The sequence below is a fragment of the Equus przewalskii genome, chromosome 6, assembly GCF_037783145.1.
Source record: "Equus przewalskii isolate Varuska chromosome 6, EquPr2, whole genome shotgun sequence".
In the NCBI taxonomy this organism is placed as follows: domain Eukaryota; kingdom Metazoa; phylum Chordata; class Mammalia; order Perissodactyla; family Equidae; genus Equus; species Equus przewalskii.
In genome coordinates, this window is record NC_091836.1 from 76,298,498 (window position 1) to 76,319,583 (window position 21,086).

A 21,086-nucleotide genomic window follows, 5' to 3' on the forward strand; every position below is an offset into this window, starting at 1 on the left:
TGCTGGAAAGATTTAGACAACGTTTTTTCCCTCCTTGTCTATCATACAGTTTTCTTTTATTTGAATGCCAAATTACTGAGCTAGCTTCAAGCAGGCAGGGGTTTATTCAAAGAAAGGCAAGACTGACTGCAAATGCATGGAGGTGTTAAGGATTGTAACGTCCTAGCTCCTCCCCCTGACTGAACTAGACTTAGTTTTATGGCAATTTAGACTCAAAAGTGTGAGTTAATCTTTCAAAGTAGTTCTTCTTGATCTTTATTTTGCACAGTGATCACCTGAGGCCATCTTAAAGGTGGATTCCCAGCACCACTCACATAGATTCTGACATGGGAGGTCTCGCTTATTACTCAGGATCGATCATTTTTACACACATCTCAAATTTCACTTTTGTAAACACTGCCAAATCTTCAATCACAGTGAAACATTATTCTAGGGATACATTTTTAGTGGAGAGAATGTGAAGTGTAAAAAATAAATTTGCCATTCCAGATGGCCTGGACGTGAAAAACTCATTGAAGACCTTTTGCTTCCTAGTTTCCAACTCGAGTATTCTTTCAGGCTGAATATTTGACTGAATACACCTGAATTCTCACCTACTATGCTAGAGTGTTCAAGTAAGGGGTATTTCAAAATTTAACTTCAAAGGATGAAGAAATGGAAAGGCTATAATGAGCTATACATCTCTTTACGGAAACACGTAGCCTAGATCCAGAAGTGTTACCAACATCTGACTGACTCTAATATGATTTCGAGAAGGAGAGATCAAATAGAATATTGGAGAGCGATTACGAAAGAAACAATAGAAGAACATTTCCCAGAGGTCCATATGACCTGCTTCTCCATAATGAAAATATACATCAAATGTTGAAAAAAATGATAATAATAATAATAATAACAATAATAATTACTCTATTTAGATATATCCTGGCAATATTCTCAAACTCTTAAAATAATGAGTAAAATGTTTAAAGATTAAACAAATGAACAATCTGTGTTATCTAAAGGTAAATTAAAAGCAGACAAATACCAGAATTCTCAGCAGCAGCATGGGGCACTATATGATATGATGATATTATTTTTAATATGCTTGAGGAATATAATTTAGAACCTAAGACTATATGCCAACCAAATTAGTGAAGGAACAAGTAAAACTATTAGTTTATATATTTTTTGCTGTATAACTTAAAAACTAAGAGCAATCTGTAATTAAAATTCTAGCTAGTTCAACATAGAACTGGTGTTAAGGATGAGGATGATGTGTGTTAGTGCATGTGTGTGTGTGGTGATGGTGGTGGTGAGAGTGAATATGTCCAAGTTGAAAGAAAGTTATTTTTAATGTGTTGGGTAAGAATAGAGGTAAGTTATGGCATAAAAATGGTGATCGCATCCTAAATAGTGTAATAATGAAAGTAAATAGAGAAATCTCAATCAGTAATCCAAGGTAGGGAAAAAAAACAAAGAAAAAGTCAACAAATTATGGATATTCATAAAATGAAATGATAGAAGCCAAAATTTCCATCCTTAGGTATATGCCAATAGGACTGTATATATCTATTCATCAAGACATACCTAAATACAATGTTCATAGCAGCACTCATAAAAGTCACAAACTGAAATCAACTCAGATATTCATTCTCAGCACAGTGAGTAACTAAATTGTGGCATATTAATACAGTGGAATCTTATACAACAATGAAAACAAATATCACAGCTACACACAACAATATGGGTAAATCTCCCAATATTAAGTTATGGGAAAGAAGCCAAATCCAAAAGAACGCGTACAGTATGATTCCACATAAAGAAAGATAAACAACTGGCAAAATTAGCTGATAGTATTAGAGGTCTGAATAGTGACTAGTGCAAGCTTTTGGGAAGTAGAGCAAGTCAATGATGGGAAGTAGATAGGGATATGAGAGATTGTTCTGAGATATAAGTAGTGTGCTAATACTCTGGGCACGCTAACAGTGTTCTTCAATTTGTGATACTCCATTGACTTGTAATCCTTTGTAGGCTCTATGCTAAGAAGATGGTCTTCTCTACGGCTTGTGAAGTCCTTGACAGATGGAGGAAGGATAAAAACACCAGGAGAAAGGATCAAAGCAGCCTTTGTTTTGTCACCAGGAGGACAGTCAAGTTAACCTGTGTCCTTTTCAATTAAGTAAATGTTGCAGGCACATGTTTTATCATTTTTGGATTCAGATCTTTTATAATCACATAAACCAAAAACATGCAATCTCAAATCTTGTATGAGAGGCTCCAGAGAACTTGGATCTTGTTTCTTGAGCTGTCTGGGAAGCCTGGGCTTGGTTAGTCTGAGGCAGATTCAAAGCTGCCTCAGTTGGCCAAGAGCAGAGAAAGACTTGTAGCCCTTTGGGAAAGATTCAAGCTTCTGGAAGTGGTGATTTTCAGAGACTGGTGGGTAGGCACAAGCTTATTGTTACCTGACTTATCCCCTCCTAAAAGGAGCACGTAGTTCTTTCTTCAGTTTCTTGTTGTTTAAGAAACACACAGATAAAGTAGCATGGACACCCACGTACCAGAACATTGCATGAGATAAGAACTTGTACTCAAGATCTTCTCTGACATCCCATAGCTCAGAATTTCCTTTCCAACTAATACACAACCTGAGGTTCTGGGGTTGTGTGACTCAAGAGGAAGAAGGGAGAATAGACCTCTCAGCTGTATTCAGTAGAAATTTGTCTAGAGAAGGGATATGGTTCAGAAGGTAAATGATAGTATATTTTTCTAATCCATATTGATCTCAATCATGTTAAATTCAGTGAAAACTATTAATTCCAACTTGCGAGATTGCTAAGAAACTTTGAGGAATTCAAAATTCAAGATGTCTTCTTTCAAAGACAGTTAGGAATTTTATTTTTTGAGTCTTTTGACCTGTTTAAGGAAATTCCATATGTATATGTTGTTTGGGTGTTCATGTAAAAAAGAAAAAGAGAAAGAAATGGATCATTACATTTTCTGATTTCCAGAATTTATGTAAAGCTACAATCAACAAGACAGTACGGTATTAGTGAAAGGATATATATAGGTCAATAGAAATGAAACAGAACAGATTCCAGAAATCGACTCATGCATATATGATAAATTGATTTTCAAAGAGCAAAGGAAAGTCTTTTCAATGAATGGTGCTGGGGCAATTGGATATACATGTGAAAAAAAATGAACATTAACCTTACCTCCTATCAAACACAAACTAACTCAGATCAAAGGCTTGAATAAAAAGATAACTATAAAACTTCTTGAGGAAAACAGAGTGAAAAATATCCATGGCCCTACAGTAGGCAAAACTTTCTAAGGACACTAAAATCAGGAAACATAAATGAAAAATTTTATCAATGATAATTAAGCAAAATGAGAAATTTTTATCTTTGAAAACTACCGTTAAGACAATAAACGGCAAACTAAACATTGGAAGAAAATATTTACAATGCATATCTCTGACTAAAGATTGGTGTCTACATTATATAGACTCTTACAGCTCAAAAATATATATGAGAATGCAATAAAAATGTGCAAAATATTTAAACAGAGTATTTAGAAGAGAAGATATTGAATGATCCACAAGCACATGAGCAGCTGTCGACATCATTACTCATCAGAGAAATGCAAATTAAAACCGCAATGAGATAACACTACAGACTCAGTAGAGTGGCTTAAATGCAAAACACTGACAATATCAAATGTCAGGGAAGATGGAGAGCAACTAAACCTCTCAGACTCTGTTGTTGGTAAGGACTTCAGAAAATTGTGGGCAATTTAACAGGTTAAATATGTACCTATCACACAACTCAGACATTTTACTAAGTATGTCCACACAACGATTTGTGTATAAATATTCATATCAGCTTTTGTACATGAGAGCCCCAAACTGGAAATACCCTAAAAGTCCATAAATAGGTAAATAGATAAACAAAATATGGTATACAATAGAATACTACTGAACAAAACAAATGGATAACTATTCATATATGCAACAACGTGGTTGAATTTAAAAACAATTATGCTGAGTGAAAGAAGCCATCAACAAAGTAATAGACTGTATTATTCCATTTATGTAAACTGAAAACTAATTTACAGTAACAAAAAGCGTATCAGTAGTTGCCTGGGGCTGGGGCAGAGGGAGGGATAAATGGCAAAGGGGCACTAGGAATCTTTCAGGATGGAGAAAATGTTTTGTATCTTGATTGTGGGAACAGTTTCAAGGTTTCAGTGATTTCAACTTAGCAAAATTCATCAAAATGCATACCTTGAAGGTGCATAAATGATTTCTCAATAAAGTTGACATAAAAAGATAAAACATTAATTTTAAGCCAGAATAGGGAAAGTCATATGATACCAACTTCTGTGGGGCTTTTCAGTGGGAGAACATAGAGCCCCTTTATATGGAAGTATATGCTCACATTTAGACATGATATTCCTGAGATCAGTTTACCCCCAAACTATTCTAATTTGCTTTCAGACTAGTCAAGCTTCTAGGACTTTACCTGAAGTATTCTGAAGCCACATACCAGGACAAGAATGTTTCACTTTCCCTGCTTTGTACATTTTTGTCCTCATGTATCTAGTAACTAGTAGTAAATTCCTTAGCTACAGTTGAAGCAGGAGGCGTTGTTTTGAGGACAGAGAGGACATGAATTAGGTCCTGAACCAGGAATAGCCAAGTGCTTGGAGAATGTTCATGCATAATTAAGGAGAGTGAAGAAGAAACTTGAATCTCTGGGGCCCCCAGGGAATGAATCCAGTCCAGGGCCACCTGGGACAGAGATGGCTCTTACTAGCAGTGGCCCATGAGGTGGAATGCAGATCAGTGCATCCCAAATGGCACTCACCACCTTCTTTCCAAACCTCTTCTTCCTTTTGTGTTCTCAACACTTTCAACCTATTCCCATCTTCCCAGTGTCTCAGGCCACAAAGAGAGTCTATTTTGAGTCTTTTATCTCCTTCACCACTACCCCTCCCCTGCAATCAGACATCACATCTTCATAAGTTTGCATCTAATTTGCATGCACTTGTAGATCTCCTTCTAAGTGCTAGACAATGGGGTTAGAGAGAGAAAAAGAAAAGGTCTGAGAGGGTCCCTTGGACCCACAATCCAGAAGCACAGAGAGGGGCTAGGAGTATGGGAAAGATTACGTCAAACAGAGCATTCATTGAGGCTCCCCTCACCCTTGGTGACCTCACTTTCTAATTCTACAGCATGCAGAAGCCATGTGGTCTGACCTTTCTCACTTTCAGACATTTTCACCAGCAAATTAAGATCTAATTCCACCCTTGTGTTTTTCCCTCTGGTTCTTAGGGAAGAAATATTCCTACACACTTTGAATTCTAACTTTGTCCCCTAAATCCTGGTCCTACTCCCCGCCTTTTGGCTCTTGTTTTCTGTATCTCGAGTCTAAAATATATGGAGTATCCTACTTTCATGATTGCTTCACTTTGGACAAGGAAACATGCTCAAGTCTTCACATTTTATTTAAATGCAGATTGTATCCCGCCTCTTGTATAAACTTTTGTCTTCTTTATCTTCCTTTATTGCCAGAGTTCTCAAACAATTATTTGAAATTTAGCACTTCTGGCTCAATAAATGTTTATTGATGAAATGAATTGATGAATGCACCCCATCCACTTCTCACTATTTAGTCTGACTTCTGCCCTCACTTTTTTCTGAAAAAATTCTCTGTAAGCCTGATAGTCACCTTGTAATTACCCAGTCCAGGGGACTTCTCCAACATTTCTATCCTGCTCAATGTGGGGAGCTTCTCTTTGTTGACTCTCTCTCCTCTCTTGGACCCATCCTGATAATGTGCTTTTATGCAAACTCATCATACAACTACCATGGATCAGAGGCTTAGCAACATGTGTTAAAAATTCCAGTATTTGTTCCACACATATTTATTGAGGGCTTTCAGCATGCTGGGAAAGGTCCTGGGTGCTGTGTGTTGATTGATGAGTAAAACAGGCTAGATCCTTATCCTTGGAGAATTTATATTCCAGTGGTGGGAAGCAGACCATGAACTTGTCAATACTTGAATAAGCAAAATAATCAGAGATTGTTTTATTGCTTAGAAAGAAATAAGAATGTAATGGGATGAAGAGCATCTTGAGGCTACTTTTGATCATGCAGTTAAAAAACATGTGTTTGAAGAATTGTGACTCTGCTGCTAATCATGAGCTGCTTTAGGCTTTTCTTGCAGTTCCCAACCTCTTCCAGTTTCCATCAAATGAAATGATCCAGCACTTCCACTCCTGGGTATGTATCTGAAGGAATCAAAACCCTTACTCGGAAAGCTCTGCGCTCCCATGTTCAATGTAGCACTATTTACAATAGCCAAAACATGGAAACAACATAAATGGCTTTTGATGGGTGAATGAATGAAGAAAGTGTGGTAAATAAATATTGGAATATTATTCAGTCATCAAAGAAGGAAATCCTGTCATATGTGACAACACGAGTAGACCTTGAGTCCTAAGTGAAATAAGTCAGGCAGAAAAAGACAAATACCATATGGTCTCACTTGTATGTGGAAAGTAAAAGCAAAACAACCAAACTCATAGATACAGAGAGCAGATTGGTGTTTGCTGGGATGTGGGGGGGGCCGGGGGGGGGCAGGGAGAGGGGTTGGGAGCAGGCAAAATGGGTGAATGAGGTCAACAGTGCAAACTTCTAGTTATAAAATGAATGAACCCTGGGGATGTAATGTGTAGCACAGTGATTGTAGTTGATAACGCTGTACTGTAAGTTAGAAAGTTGCTAAGAGACTGGACTTTAAAAGATTTCATCACAAGAAAAAAAATTATAACTATCTGTTGTGATAGATGTTAACTGGACTTATTCTGTGATCATTTTGCAATATTTACATATATGGAATCATTTTGTTGTACAACTGGAACTAATATAACGTCATATGTCAATTACATATGTAATTACATCTCAATAAAAATAATTAAATAAATTTTAGCTTTCCTCTTAGGCTCTGCCTCCTATACTAGATCTTATTCCATTTGTATTTGGAGCTGCTCTTTGGACTTGCTGGACTAACTATGGAGAACGGCTTCTCCAATTAGAAACTCATCCTAAATTCCTGGCTCTAGCCATTTGGGGGAATCCACCCAATTTTCATGAGGAAATGGTGATTTGGGCACCTTTTATTTCTTAGAAGCTTAGAAGCCCATTTTTCTTATTTCTTCCCCTAAACTGTGGTGCCTGTTGGGTTCCTGTCAAATGTGGGACATTAGTGTGCCCTATTTGTTTGACAGCTCTGTTTGAGAAGCTTTTTATCTGTTATCTCTATCCCTCTTGTGGTTCATCTTTCACACTGTATCCTGAAACTCATATTTACATCATTTACTTGTTTGCAAAACTGAAAATTCTTCATTGGTTTATCATAGGATCAAATTACTTGGTCCTGGTTCAAGACCCTTCCTAATGTGGAACAATTAGCCTAATCCCTTTCACAACCACTCTTTTTCCTTTTCCTACCTTCTAGTTCACTTTCTTTCCTTAGCAACTACACTCTGTCATCATTCCTCAACCTCATAGTTTTCTTAACCTTGCATATTTAGGGGGAGCAGAGTATGCCACCCCAAAATGTGCCACTTTGGCATGTGGGTTGTTTTGAGTGAAGCCAATTAAGACCCAACAGACTCAGGAAAAGCTTTTTTCTTCTCCTTTAACTGCCTACAAGAATTTAGATAGGGTGTCTGTACCAAGAAGGGTGCTATTACCAGAGATAACTTTTATACCAGAAAGAATTATCTGCATGGCATCTTCCTCCTCTTTGAAGCCCAGACCCCTACCCACTTCTCCTTAGCTCAGGATGGCATATAAGCCTCAATTGCCTGACTGCCTTTGAGTCTTCATGTCTCTGTGGGCTCCCTTATGCATACACTTGATTTGAATTTTCTCCTGTTAATCTGTCTTATGGAAATTTGATCATTAGGACAGCCAATTATCACACCTAACGCAGTTCAGTTTTCTTCTTATTTCTGAAGCCTTCCATTAGCGTTTCAGGTGGAGTTAGTACCTCTCTTCTCTGTGCTTGCAATAGCACCTGTTACTTACATGAATCATAATAACAATGTTAACCTTTCCTGAGCCTTTTACTCCTGCAACCATGATGGTTAAAGAAATCCATCCAGCCTTATGTGTTCTGAGAAATGGCTGAGAGCAGAAAACCACTCTTCCACATATGACTGAATTAGATAGGACTCAATCTTGTTCCCCGTTTTTACCTATAATGAGGCCAGACAGGGGCCTTTAAATTCCATTCTTTGCCTCATAAAAGATTAGCTGAGCTGTTTGTCCCTACTGTTCAACTGAAATAAAGTGCTTGTAAGTTGACTGAACATTAATTAAGCTTCTCTCCTTTCTCCAGGCCCCTGATTGTGACCCACCTCCTCCTGAGCTAGCACACAACCCCCTAAATGCTCCCTCCTAAGAAGCTGTAGGCCTCAAGGAAAAACATTCCCTGATGATCCTACTTCCTCAATAGCCTGTCTTTCTGGCCCTGTTGACACTTCCCCATAAAGAAAATTCCTTTCTGCCTGGCCTTTGAGATGCTGGCAGCCCTACAGGTGGATTGTTCTCCCTAATGCAAGAGTTTCCTTCCCCTCATTGCAATAATCCTTTCAAGCAAAGTCTCCTTTTACCTCTGTCTGGGTTTACTTTTCTTTCATAATACAAATTACCAAATTGTTTAATTGTGTGTCTAGATACTCTACTCCCTTTCCCCTGATTTGTAGCTGCTTTTTGGAACAATGACAATGGTAGATTCATATTTGTGTTCATAATCTGCCTGGTCTCTCACAATTCACTATGGTTGTTTCTACCAATTTTTGTTTCAATTTTAGTCTCTGAATCTGTCATTGTATCTCTCTGTCTACCCCATTTCCCTTCTTTTTCTTCACCTGCTTGTCTCTTTGAGGCCAGGCTCCTGTTCTCAGTTTCTGGAGAGAAACTGGAGAAAAGGCAAAGCAGATTCCTTCCCTGAGCCGGGCAGGCTGCTGACTCACGTCTCCAGCCCAGACTTTGGCTTCCTCTGTGGCAGAGAGAGCTCAATTTATCCTTTGAGCAAGAAGTTAGAAACTGGTTTCACTTTTGTTTCTGTTGGTTGTTTTTTCTTAAAAAATAAATCAGCTGATTAAAAGGAATCATCTTTCTTCCTTTTCCTTTCTTCCTCCCTCCCTCTCTCCTTTCTTTCTTTCTTTCTTTTTTGCTTTCTTTCTTTTTCTTCCTCTGTCCTTCCTTTGTGTTTTAAATTTACTGCAGATAGAAGACTAACATTGATCTGTGTGTGTGTGTGTGTGTGTGTGTGTGTGGACAAAGGTGGGAGGGGGTGAGTACAAGATAATGAACACAGCAAAAACAGGATGAGGAAGTGACAAATAGAAATGGCAAGCAATAGGATATATGGGAGTACATGAGGAAGCCATTTGGTGTAAACCTAATTCGGCCTGACGTTGTTTTTCCAAAAGGGCCTGACTGTGGCTGTTGAGCACGCATTGTATATCTGCTTTAGACATTCCCTATGGCAAGAAAAAGGCCCTTGAGATAAAGGTGCAACTTCCTTCCCCCTCCCAACATTGGCATTTCCTTAAAGATTGAGCATCTTTCCTTAGGCTAGGAACTGATTGCTGGGCTCACCTGTGACCACCCAGCTGGAGACAATAGACTTGCCTCCTGTTGCACCCGCTGAGATAGCAGACCTACCTGCTGTTTCCATCTATTGCGACAGCGCAGCCTCGTGACTATTGTAAAAGGGACATTTCAATCATATGTGAAACACCCTGTTTGGGGGTATATAACCACTCTGTATACCTCACTTCTTTGGTGCCCTTTCTTCCTTCGGGAAGAAAGGCCCCAGGCCATGGTCCTCATATTTTAGCTCAGAATAAACTCACACAAATTTTCATTTATACATTGGTTATGGATTATTTTCGCCGACAGAAGGAATTTGGGAGAAGAGACACGGGCACATTAGAGTTTCTTCCTCAGAGAAAGTGCTTTAACTGTCTTGCTGCTCTAGTTCTCAGGTCACCTAAGAACAAAGAGAGAAGCATGCTCCCAGTGCAAATAATGTGAGTTTTCATTTCCTGTAAAAGACTTTTATGCCAGAATTAGCTCTTTTTCTACAGTGTTTGATTTGAAAATTAGCAAAGTTTCCAACATCCTATTAGCTGATTTGGATGATTCAACACAAAGTGAAGTAAATTTGTTTTTGTTTTTGCTTTTTCTTTGAGGAATATTAGCCCTGAGCTAACATCGGCTGTCAATCCTCCTCTTTTTGCTGAGGAAGACTAGCCCAGAGCTAACATCTGTGCCAGTCTCCCTTTATTGTGTATGCAGGTGGCTGTCACAACATGGCTTGATGAGTGGTTTAGATCCATGCCTGGGATCCGAACCTATGAACCCAAGCCACCAAAGCAGAGCATGCAAACTTAACGACTATGCCACCGGCCAGCCCCTCAATTCAATTTTTACACCAGCCAACAAACTTAGAAGAGAAGAAGGGAAAATTTTTCCTCCCCTGCCTCAGGCTCTGTACTCCTGACCCAGTTCAAGTTTCTTTTTATTTGTGTAGCCTTCCATTAATCTTCGAGTCGAGTTAGTGCCTCTCTTCTCTGTGCTTGCAGTAGCATCTGTGACTCACATGAATCATAATAACAATGTTAAACTTTTCCTGAGTCTTTCACTCCTAGAAAACAGGATAGTGAAAAAAATACACCCACCCTTATGTGTTCTGAGAAATGACTGACTGCAGAGAACCAGTCTTCCCCCATGACTGACTTAGATAAGACTCACTAATGTCTCCCTTTTTTACTTATAATGAGACCAGACACAGACCCTTAAAATTCCCATTCTTTGTGTCATAAAATGTTAGCTGAGCTGTTTGTCCCATTCATCAATTGAAACAAAATGCTTGTAACTTAGCTGAACATTAGTTAAGCTTCTCTCCTTTCCCCAGGCCCCTGAACTTTGACGCACCCTCCTCCTGACCTAGTACACAACCCCCACTTAATTATCCCTCCTAAGAATCTGCAGACCTCAAGGAACAACATTCCGTGATTATCCCACTCCCTCCATATCTTGTTCTTTCTGGCCTTGTTGATATTTATCATTCCTTTTGTATTTGGAGCTGCTCTTTGGACTTGCTGGACTAACTATGGAGAACAGCTTCTCCAATTAGAAACTCATCCTAAATTCCTGGCTGTAGTCATTTGGGGGAATCCATACAACTTTGATAAGGAAAACGTGATGTGGGCACCTTTTATGCCTTGCAAGCCCATTTTTCCTATTTCTTCTCCTAAACTGTGGTCACTGTTGGCTACTTATCAAATATTGGGCATTAGTTGGCCCTGTTCATTTGACTGCTCTGTATGAGAAACTCTTTATCTGTCTCCCTGTCATGGTCCATCTTTCACATTGCATCCTGAAACTCGTATTTATCATTTGCTTGTTGAAAAAACTTTGAAACTCTTCCTTGGTTTATGGTATGATCAAATTACTTGGCCTTGGCATTTAAGATCCCTCCTAATCTGGCAACGATCAACCTACTGACATTCACAACCTCTCTCTTTCCTTTCTCTACTTCTAGTACACTTTCTTTCCTTAGAAACTACACTCTGCCATCTTTCTTCAACCTCATAGTTTTCTCAACCCTGTATTTTTAGGAGAAACGGAGTATACCACCCCAAAATGTACACTTTTGCATGTGGATTGTTTTGAGCTGAAGGAAATTAAGATCCAACAGACTCAGGAAAGGGTTTTTATTTCTCCCTTAACTGCCTGAAAGGGTTTGGATAAGGGAACTGTACCAAGACGGGAGCTATTACCAGAGATAGTTTTTATATCAGAATGACTTATCTGCCTGGCATAGCAAATATTTGGTAAACATTTTCCTGCCCTTTGAAGCCCAGACTCTTAGCCACTTCTCCTTACCTCAGGATGGCATATAAGCCTCAATTGCCTGACGGCCTTTGAGTCTTCATGTCTTTATGTGCCTCTTGTATGTACGTAATTAAGTTTTGTCTTCTCCTGTTAATCTGTCTTATGTCAATTTAACTATTAGAACAGCCAGTCATCATTCCTAACCCAGTTCAAGTTTCTCCTTATTTGTGAAGCCTTCCATTTGTCTTCCAGTTGGAGTTAGTACCTCTCTTGTCTGTGGTTAAAATAGCACCTCTTCCTTATGTTCATCATAATAACAATGTTAAGCTTTTCCTGAGTCTTTTGTTCCTGGAAGACAGTGATGGTTGAAGAAATCCATCCACCCTTTCCTCCTCTGGGAAACAGCTGACTGCAAAGAACCACCCTTCCCTTTGACTGGCTCAGATAAGACTCACCCCTGTCTCTCTTTTTTTACTTATAATGAGGTCAGACACAGACTCTTTAAATTCCCATTCTTTACCTCATAAGAGATTAGCTGAGCTATTTCTCCCACTGATCAATTGAAACGAAGTGTTTGTAACATGACTGAACATTAGTTAAGCCTCTCTCCTTTCCCCAGGCCCCTGGACTTTGACCCACCCTCCTCCTGACCCAGAACACAACTCCCCATTAAAGATCTCTCCTAAGAATCTGCAGACCTCAGGGAAAACCATTCCCTGATTATCCCACTCTTTTCATACCTGTTCTTTCTAGCCTCGTTGACATTGCCCCATAAAGAAAATCCCTTTCTGCCTGACCTTTGAGATGCTGACAGCCCTATGGATGGATTGTTTTCCCTGTTGCCATAGTGTCCTTCCCCTTATTGCAATAATCCTTTCAAATAATGTCTCTCTTTACCTAAGTCTGGATTTATTTTTATTTCATAAGACAAGTTACCAAATTATTTCATTGTCTGTTTAGATACTGTACTCCGTTTCCCCCAGATTTGTAGCTGTTTTTTGGAACAATGATGATGGCAGATTCCTATTTGTGTTACTAATATAATGTAATCTGCTTGTGTCTCTGACACTTCTCTATGGCTATTCCCACCAATTCCTGCTTCTATTTTAGTCTCTGAGACTGTCATTGTATCTGTCTGTCTACCCCATTTCCCTCCTTTTTCTTCACCTACTTGTCTCCTTGAGGCCGTGCTCCTGTCTTCAGGTTGCTCCAGAGAAAACAGAGACAAGGCAGAGTAGATTCCTTCTGTGAGCCGGGTAGGCTGCAGACTCACATCTCCAGCCCAGACTTTAGATTCCTCTGTGGCAGAGAGAGCTGAACTTATCCTTTGACCAAGAAGTGAGAAACTGGTTTCAGTTTTGTTTTTATTGGTCACTGTGGTTTTAAAAAAAAATATTCACCCGATTAAAAGGAATCATCTTTCTTTCTCCTTTGTTTCTTTCCCTTCTCTCTTTCCATTGTGATTCCTCCATTTTAAACTTACTTCAGATAGAAGACTAATGTTGGGCAGGGGAGTGTTTGTGTACTAATGGTGAGGGTGGTTGAGCACAGGATGATGAACACAACAGACACAGGGTAGGGAAGGAATCTGGGAGAAGAGAGCTGGGCACATTAGAGTTTCTTCCTCAGGGAAAGTCCTTTAACTGCCTTACTGTTCTAGTTTTCAAGTCACCCAAGGACAGAGAGAGAAGCAGGTTCCCAGTGCTAATGAAACACGTCAGTTTTTATTTCCTGCAAAAGACCTTTATGCCAGAATTAGCTATTTGTTTACAGTGGTTGATTTGAAAATTAACAAAGTTTCCAATACCGTAATAGCTGATTTGGATGATTCAACACTAAAGTGACCTAAACTTTTAAAAGGGTATAGTGTGTTCACGACAAGAAAGAGAGAATTTCACTGTTCTCTATCTTTTATATTAGAGCTTTTTAGTATTGTTATTTCTGACAGTTTTCCCTCAAACCTAAATCCCATGTAAAACACTTTGTTTTGTTGATTATCTTTCTCCATGGTCTAATTCATTATAACATTGCTTGTAGATAGAGACCTCCTGCCTCATGATTCTTCCTCTATTTCAATCTTTGTATGTCTGACATACACATATTCTTCAAGGTAAACCTCATACTCATTTTTTCCAAGTTCCTCAAGAGATGCTACCCACATCATCCCATCTTTCCCCCTGCCTCTCTCAGTAAATCTGCACAACTCTCCCTGCAAGGACTTACACTGAGCTCTTCTGGGCTGCTCTCTCACAGCACTTACTTCACACTCTTGTAATGCTCCTATCACATCGTGCAGCCTTGTAGCTGTTTGCTTGTTTCTGGGAAGTCTCTCAACTCCTAAAATTCAAACATCCCATCTCCCTGTGCTCCTCCCTGTTGGGCGGGGGGCGGGGGGGGGGGTGATCTGTCATTTTCATCTTTATATTCCAGTCCCAACACAGTGCATGAACTGTGTAGATGACCAAGAAATGTGTGATGATTGAATAGGCAAATTAGCATATCTGTCTGAGCTTGTTTCCTCAGGTATATGTGAGGATACTAAGAGCTATTTCAGTGAGTGAACTGAGGAACAAAGAGGAGGTAAGGGGGCTAGCTTAGTGTCTTACCAATAAGACTTATCTTTTCCACTCTTTTCCCTGAGAGTAGGATCATAGGTGTTTTCTAACAGGCAAGTGTTTTAATATGAGAGAAAAGTTTGAGTCCAGGATCCCATAGTTACTAGCATGGAATTAAAACCAAAGATGGAGTACCCCTAAAAGAGAAAGACAAAATGGACTCTGTGTGGCTAACCAGGACCTAAAACAAAGCAGAGTCAAACAACCATGCCATAACTGAGGTGCAGTCATGTACTCTGCTCTCAGAAGAACTACGACTTGTACCTGAAACTGAGCATTCCTTCCTAATGGATGGTCAGAAGCCTGATATAGCTGATTTCAGAACACCCATATGTATAGAGGAACCAGTAAATCATAGGGCTTTCAAAACAGTGCATGTGGTCCATGGGTTTTGCCTTTATAAACTCTGCCCTCCCACGCCCTCCCTGGAGCGCACTTTTGATTTGTTCTGAAGACTGCATCTCCCTGGTTGCAAACTGTATGAGGAAGAAAGCTTTCCTAACTAAATTCTCGTATTTTAGATATTGTTGTCAACACTAACTATATTTACTTAAGTCTTGAGTGTGGGAAGGCGACTTAAGTAATGAGATGAAGATGAGTGGTGGAATGAATTCATGTAGTAATACTATCTATCTCACCTAACATTAATGAGCATAAAATGACATAGGTTAATCTTGCTCAATTCCTGGCTGAAGTAGATATTCAGATATGAATTCTTTTCTCCCCAGCACATAATTGGTTTGAAGATCAAATCTAGAACAAGAGGCAACAAGGGGAATGTCTCCAACTGCAGTGTTCCCTCAAGTGTTTAATTTGAACCTCTGAGCATTTCTGCATGTGTGCCACCATCTTACAGTTCTTGGGGGATTTTTGTGCACTCTTATACTGGGTCTTGTGTGAGTGCCTATGTCTCTCTATTGCTGTGCTCTGAGTCTACAGATGATAGAGTCTGTGTCCGATCTTCCTCAGATTCTCTCACAGTGGGAGCACATTTTCGGGATATGGTAAGATCTCAGTCGATGTTTTATAAATTAATAAAAGAAGTAAAGCAGTCCCATGGCCTCAAAGTCAAATGCACAGCAAGTTCACTCCACCCCACAGCTGCTTCCTGTTATTGAGGTCAACACCAAAACTGAGAAAAGACTTTTGGTTTCATTTCTCAATCTCATCTCAATTTCCAGAAATGCTTGTTTCTAACACAAGTGTTTGTTAAATGATCAATGAAAGTTCTTCATAAGCTGTTTCCTCTAGGCTTTCCTGTTTCTTTTTTTCCTGACAGTTTCCTGACTTAAGTCCCATTTGAAAAGTTCTAGTCTTATTCTGAATAAATCAAAGGAAAAGAAATTCACTCAGACCTCCCCAGGGCTACTAGAGAGAGCCAATCACCTAGGGGCCACCCAGAGCTGGGACAAGGGTGAGGCAAGAGAGGCAGCTAGGGTGCAAGGGAGCTTGAGAGTGAGGGAGTGCTTAAACTTTGCTCTCTAGGTGCTGTGGAGGATCAGAATTGGGCACACCAAAATGTGTCTCTTTGGCATGAGGATTATTTTGGACTACTACTTTTAAAAAACTGCAGACAGGAGAGATGCTTTGAAAACCAAGTAGAAGCTACCCTTTGTAAGAGATATTTAGATTTGTAAGAGAAATCTCCATTTGTAAAGATGTCTCCCTCTCTATACCAGGAAGAGGGGATGACCCTATCTCTAGAAACTGTCATCAATGTGGAAGGCAAGAACTTAAATCCGAATAATAACCCTACTCTTGTTCATTGTGTTTTTCTAGTGATCTCTCATAATTGACTCCTCCTCCACCCCAAACATCTTCCTTTGTCTTTAGCTTAAGATGCTATTTAAGATGACAACCTTGGCCATTCCTGCAAGTTACCCAGTTTTCCTGGGTTTCTCCCATGTTTACATGTTATGAAGTTGTGTTTGATTTTCTCCTGTTATTCTGTCTCATATCAATTTAATTCGTCAACCACCCAGAAGGACCTAGAGTGGGTAGAGTATCGGCTTTCCTCCCCTGCATTGCCTCACTTGCCTCACCCTCCTTCTAGACCTACTCTTGGCTCTGACTAAAGTTCTGTGGAGTGGGCCAATCCATCTCTAATCCACTGCTTGGAGAGAGAGGAGCAACTGAGATCACTGGGTCTTTCCTTCCTGGCATCTCTCCCAGATCCTTTACTCCAGCTGCTTCATCTTTGGCTAAGAGAATATATCTTTTAAGTGACTCTGTTAGCCTCTTCTGAAATCTGGTGAGAGATACTTGTCAACAGAGAAGGAGAGAGGGAAGAGGAAGAAAAATCAGAGAACACAGTGAAAGACACAGAGGCATCAGATCCTGCCCTCAGTGGGCTTCTCTCTCTACCTGTCAGGGTAGTGTCCTGCTGCAACCAGTAAGGCGTTGCTTGCCAGAGGAGGGAGAAAGGAAGAGCGCCCTCCTTTTCTCCTGTGAGCCCTGTGTTTTCCTGCTTCTACTGTCTGATCATAACTCTATCCTACTCACTTCAGAAAATTTGAGTTTCTGAACAAATTATCAGGTGGCATTATCCTTGCAGATGCCAGGCATAAGAGAATTAGGGTTTATTTGTCTAGTTAAGACATAGCTATTGTCATTAGTCCCCTTAAAGTCAAGTATTTACGTGGAAAGCAGACTCAAAGTCCCATCTCACTACCTCCTAATTGTATGATCTTGGGTCACTCATTTAATCTCCTTTTTTCATGGTGTCAATGAAATGAAAGAATTCCAGTGCCTAACCTGAAGTATGGGCTCAAAAAAGTAATTCTTCCCATCTCTTCTTCACATTCAAGTCCTGCTTCAAGGATACTTTAGCGTAAACTCCATCTCAGTCTCCTGTGAGAATGTGGAAACCAATTACGCAAAACACAAGATGGAATTCAAGGAAGCTTCCACCACCAAGCCAGTGGGAGAACCTCCTGTAGCTTTCTAGGCATTTTGACATTTCCTGTAAGTGATGGTATTGAGCACTCTAGAATCCAGGATAAAAATACACTGATGGGGATCTAGAAGAATAAATGTAGAAAATTTTTAATGGATAAGGATTTAGAGTGGTCCCCATTGTAGAGAACCCTGAAGGATTTCAGCATGGCCAGGTAGAGTACAAAAAGCATTCAAGTCAAAACCTTAACTTAGGAAAGTGACCTCATGGAAATGGTAGAGATAGGCTTAAGGAAAGAGCTTTCATAAATATGACAGTAGTTGTGGACTTCATTGGCCCTGAAGGGGAGTCAACTGCATTCTAGTACCACTGGTGAGTATTGAGAGCATTAGAAGAGGTTACTAATCACTAAAATTACCCCTGGGGTTTGAGGTCATGTTTGAGGAGGAAGCTGATCCAGGATTTTTGTTAGTTTGGCTAAATCAAGACTTGGAGTGGATGTAATTTGGGCTTCCACTTTAGGGGAATACATTTGAACCCTCAAATTCATTAACCAGACATTTGTTTACATATACAATTCAAGCATACCCTGTTGGTTCTTCCACCAAAATATATCCTGAATCAGGCCACTTTTGACCATATGCATCACTAACCACCATCCTAATTCAACCTACTATCATCTCTTTCACGGAGTGTTTCAGTAGTCCTCTAACTCATTCCCTTGTATTGATCACTGTCATTGAACTCTCCTCCACTCCTCTCAGTCTATTCTCCACACAACATCCTTGCAAATTGAAAGTAGAATGTCACACTGCTAAGAAATCTCCAAGAGCTTCCCAACACAGTCTTAGCAAAAGTAACAACCTTACAATGTCCCACAAGGCCCTACATCTTAATCATCAACATCATTGTCATAATTATCATCAGTAGCATCACTTGAATCCTCTTCATCAGTTTTTTCCTAGGCATCATCTTCATCCATTTCATCATTTTTTTGTTCTTATTTTTTTAATAGTCATTTTTTGCTGGAAAAGTACATTTACAAAACATCTTATTCTATAGCCCTTGTTAAATTGTACCATTCTAGCTGAGAAGGAAAGTGTTTTTCCTCCCACCTTAGTCAGAATAAAGACCAATATTGTCTTAGCCTGGCTCTATGCCTCCCTGTCCACTACACTGTGGAGTTTCTCTTGTGATCTATTTCTCTAGGCTCTGTAGATTGCCAGAGATTCAAATATTGAGATGTGGAATCTTCCATTTCTATTTTCTGAAAAGCACTGGGGAGGTCAAATGAGTTACCCAAGTTCTCACAGCTTATGTATGCTTTGTCTTGTACTCAGCCTCAAAGAGTAGTCTTCTTTCCACTTCTGCAGCTAAACTCAGTTTCCGTGGGACATGCATGATGTTATAGTCAGTTTCTGATTAAAATAGCAAATATACAAAATAAATTCATAAAAGCAAAATTCTATCCTCTGACAGATTTATGCTTTATGCCTTAATTAGACTGTGACTATCTCTTTAAAACCCTTTAGTTAGGATTTATACCCTAATAGTTATGAAAGTGGCACAATATAACATGATTCTTTTCTCTAGCCAATATAATTATCCCTTTCTGATGTCTATGCCATCCCAAAAATGTTTAGATCACAAAACAGGAATTTCATCAGATTGTGACTGCTGTTCTCACTCCACCATCTAAGGATGCTTTGGGACCAACGTCCTGGACTCTTCTCGGTTGCTCTCTCCTAAACTCAAGTCTTGATTTTACTCCCTTAGTCAAGTCTTAACAACTGTTATTTTTAATACATTCTTAGGAACACATCTCATCAAATCTCTAATCTCTAAGACCTTCCAACAACTGTCAGTCTGACAGCACATGCAGTAGATGATGGAGCTTGTCCTTCTGGCCCAACAAGAATGCGAAGCCCAGCCAGCCCTAAAAATTACTTGGACCAACTTCATTGTTTTTATTTAACATCTCTTTGTGGCTATCTTTCTGTCTCTCTATGTATCTATCATCTTCATCTCTTTTCTCCTTCAAACTTGCCATTTTCATATTGCTGATTGATTCCTTTACTCTGTTACTGTTCACGCATCTTTTTCTCTCTGCCTATTTCTTCCTTTCTTCACCTCTATAACTTCCACATCCTCCTCTTTCTTCTCCAACCACCTACCTGTCTCTAGAGATAAATCCAGGCTGCTCAACTCCAGGAACAGGAGTGAAGGAGCAGTTTCCTCCTGGAGGCCTCCAGGCACAGCCCTTTAGAGTCTTAAAGAGTCAACCCAGGCTCCACCCAGTTCATAACAATTTTCCTCTGGCAACAGGCAGGGCAGTTTCATCCAACAGTTAAGAAGAGAAACTGATTTTTGGTTCAGTGATGATTGTTAGGCTTCTACAAATCCTGTATGCAGTACTCAGGTCTGACATAGGGGTAGAGAACAGGAGAAGAGAGTAGGGGAGACACGAGAGATGGTGATATGTGATGCAGGCTCATGGAGTCCTATGAGTTCTGGGAGCCAGGGAGACTTTACAGGAGGCGGAGAGTTATGTGTTTTTTTCCACTCAGTGCTCCAGGATCCACAGAGGGCTTGATCTGTGGAAACATGAATGTGTTTTTGTTTTGTTTTCCCTCCACTCTTGCAACTCTTGATAGTATGACAGTATGGACAGATAATTATGAGTTTCTAGTCTGAATTATGTTCTATGCTCCAATTCATTAATTCAATCAGTATTCTTATAGCCGATGTATTGGATCATAGAAAATATATTTATATTAAATGCGATAATAGTTTCGTGTGTTTGTTAATGATAATACTCCTCAGTGAATTGTTTGGCATGGTGACAAAATGAGTTCAATAAAGTCAGTTCTATGAGAGGCCAAAACAATATGTTCTGACCAATATTCAAGTCTTCAGAAGTGAGGCTTTGCTCCAAAGAAAAAGCATAGACGTTCAAATCACAACCTGGGAAATCTTCAAAAGGCATAATGCTTACCAATTACTCATTGTGTCATAATATATCTTCTTCAAGGCACCCCTAGGAAAAAATATATATAAAATAAATTTTTAGAGAATATCAAGAAGTTTTTAAGAAACTCTCCATTATTAACTGGATGCATGAGGTGCCCCTTGGTAACTGATCACATTGACTTGATCTGTAGTCTAAATGTTTACAATCTATTGCTAATTTATTTTTGAAGTGTTCCCCAAAGCAGTATTCACAGTATGATTCTATTTTTTTGTTTTCCTCTTTGTTTTTCATTTTTGTATGTGTATTTTCCAGGTTTTATGTAATGCATACACATTCTTTTAGATGATGTGGTGGATTGGAATTGGCCACCCCAAGATATCTCTTTTTGGCATCAGGATTATTTTGGGCTGGTTACTTTTAAAAACTGCAGACATGAAAGAAACTCTGAAAAGTAGAAGTTACCCTTTCTTAAGAGACATTTATATTTGTAAAGAAAATCTCCATCTGTAAAGGTGTCTCTCTCTCTGTACCAAGAAGAAGGGGGGATGACCTTATCTGTAGAAACTCTTATCAGTCAAATATATTTCAGAAAAAAAAAAATTTCATTAATATCAAAGAAAAGAAATGAAGTGAGAGTGGGAGATGGGGTAGATAATGCATTGCCTTGAAGCTGTGGTACACAGAACTTGGTCCTTATTC

The 21,086-nt window shown here is 39.4% G+C and overlaps 1 protein-coding gene across 6 annotated transcripts in view; it reads right to left on the reverse strand.

Annotated features, from left to right (window-relative positions):
- LOC103566489 (interferon-induced very large GTPase 1-like) overlaps window positions 1-13,396 on the reverse strand; it is a 99,598-nt gene extending 86,202 nt beyond the window's left edge. Inside the window, exon 1 of one of the 6 annotated variants that reach the window (XM_070626149.1) lies at window positions 13,077-13,198. The gene's annotated coding sequence lies outside the window, so the exon portion shown is untranslated. Of the gene's footprint in view, window positions 1-13,072 lie in introns of all 6 variants that reach the window. The other 5 variants (XM_070626147.1, XM_070626144.1, XM_070626150.1 and 2 more) reach the window with 5 other exon arrangements.
- Window positions 13,397-21,086: the final 7,690 nt, after the last annotated feature.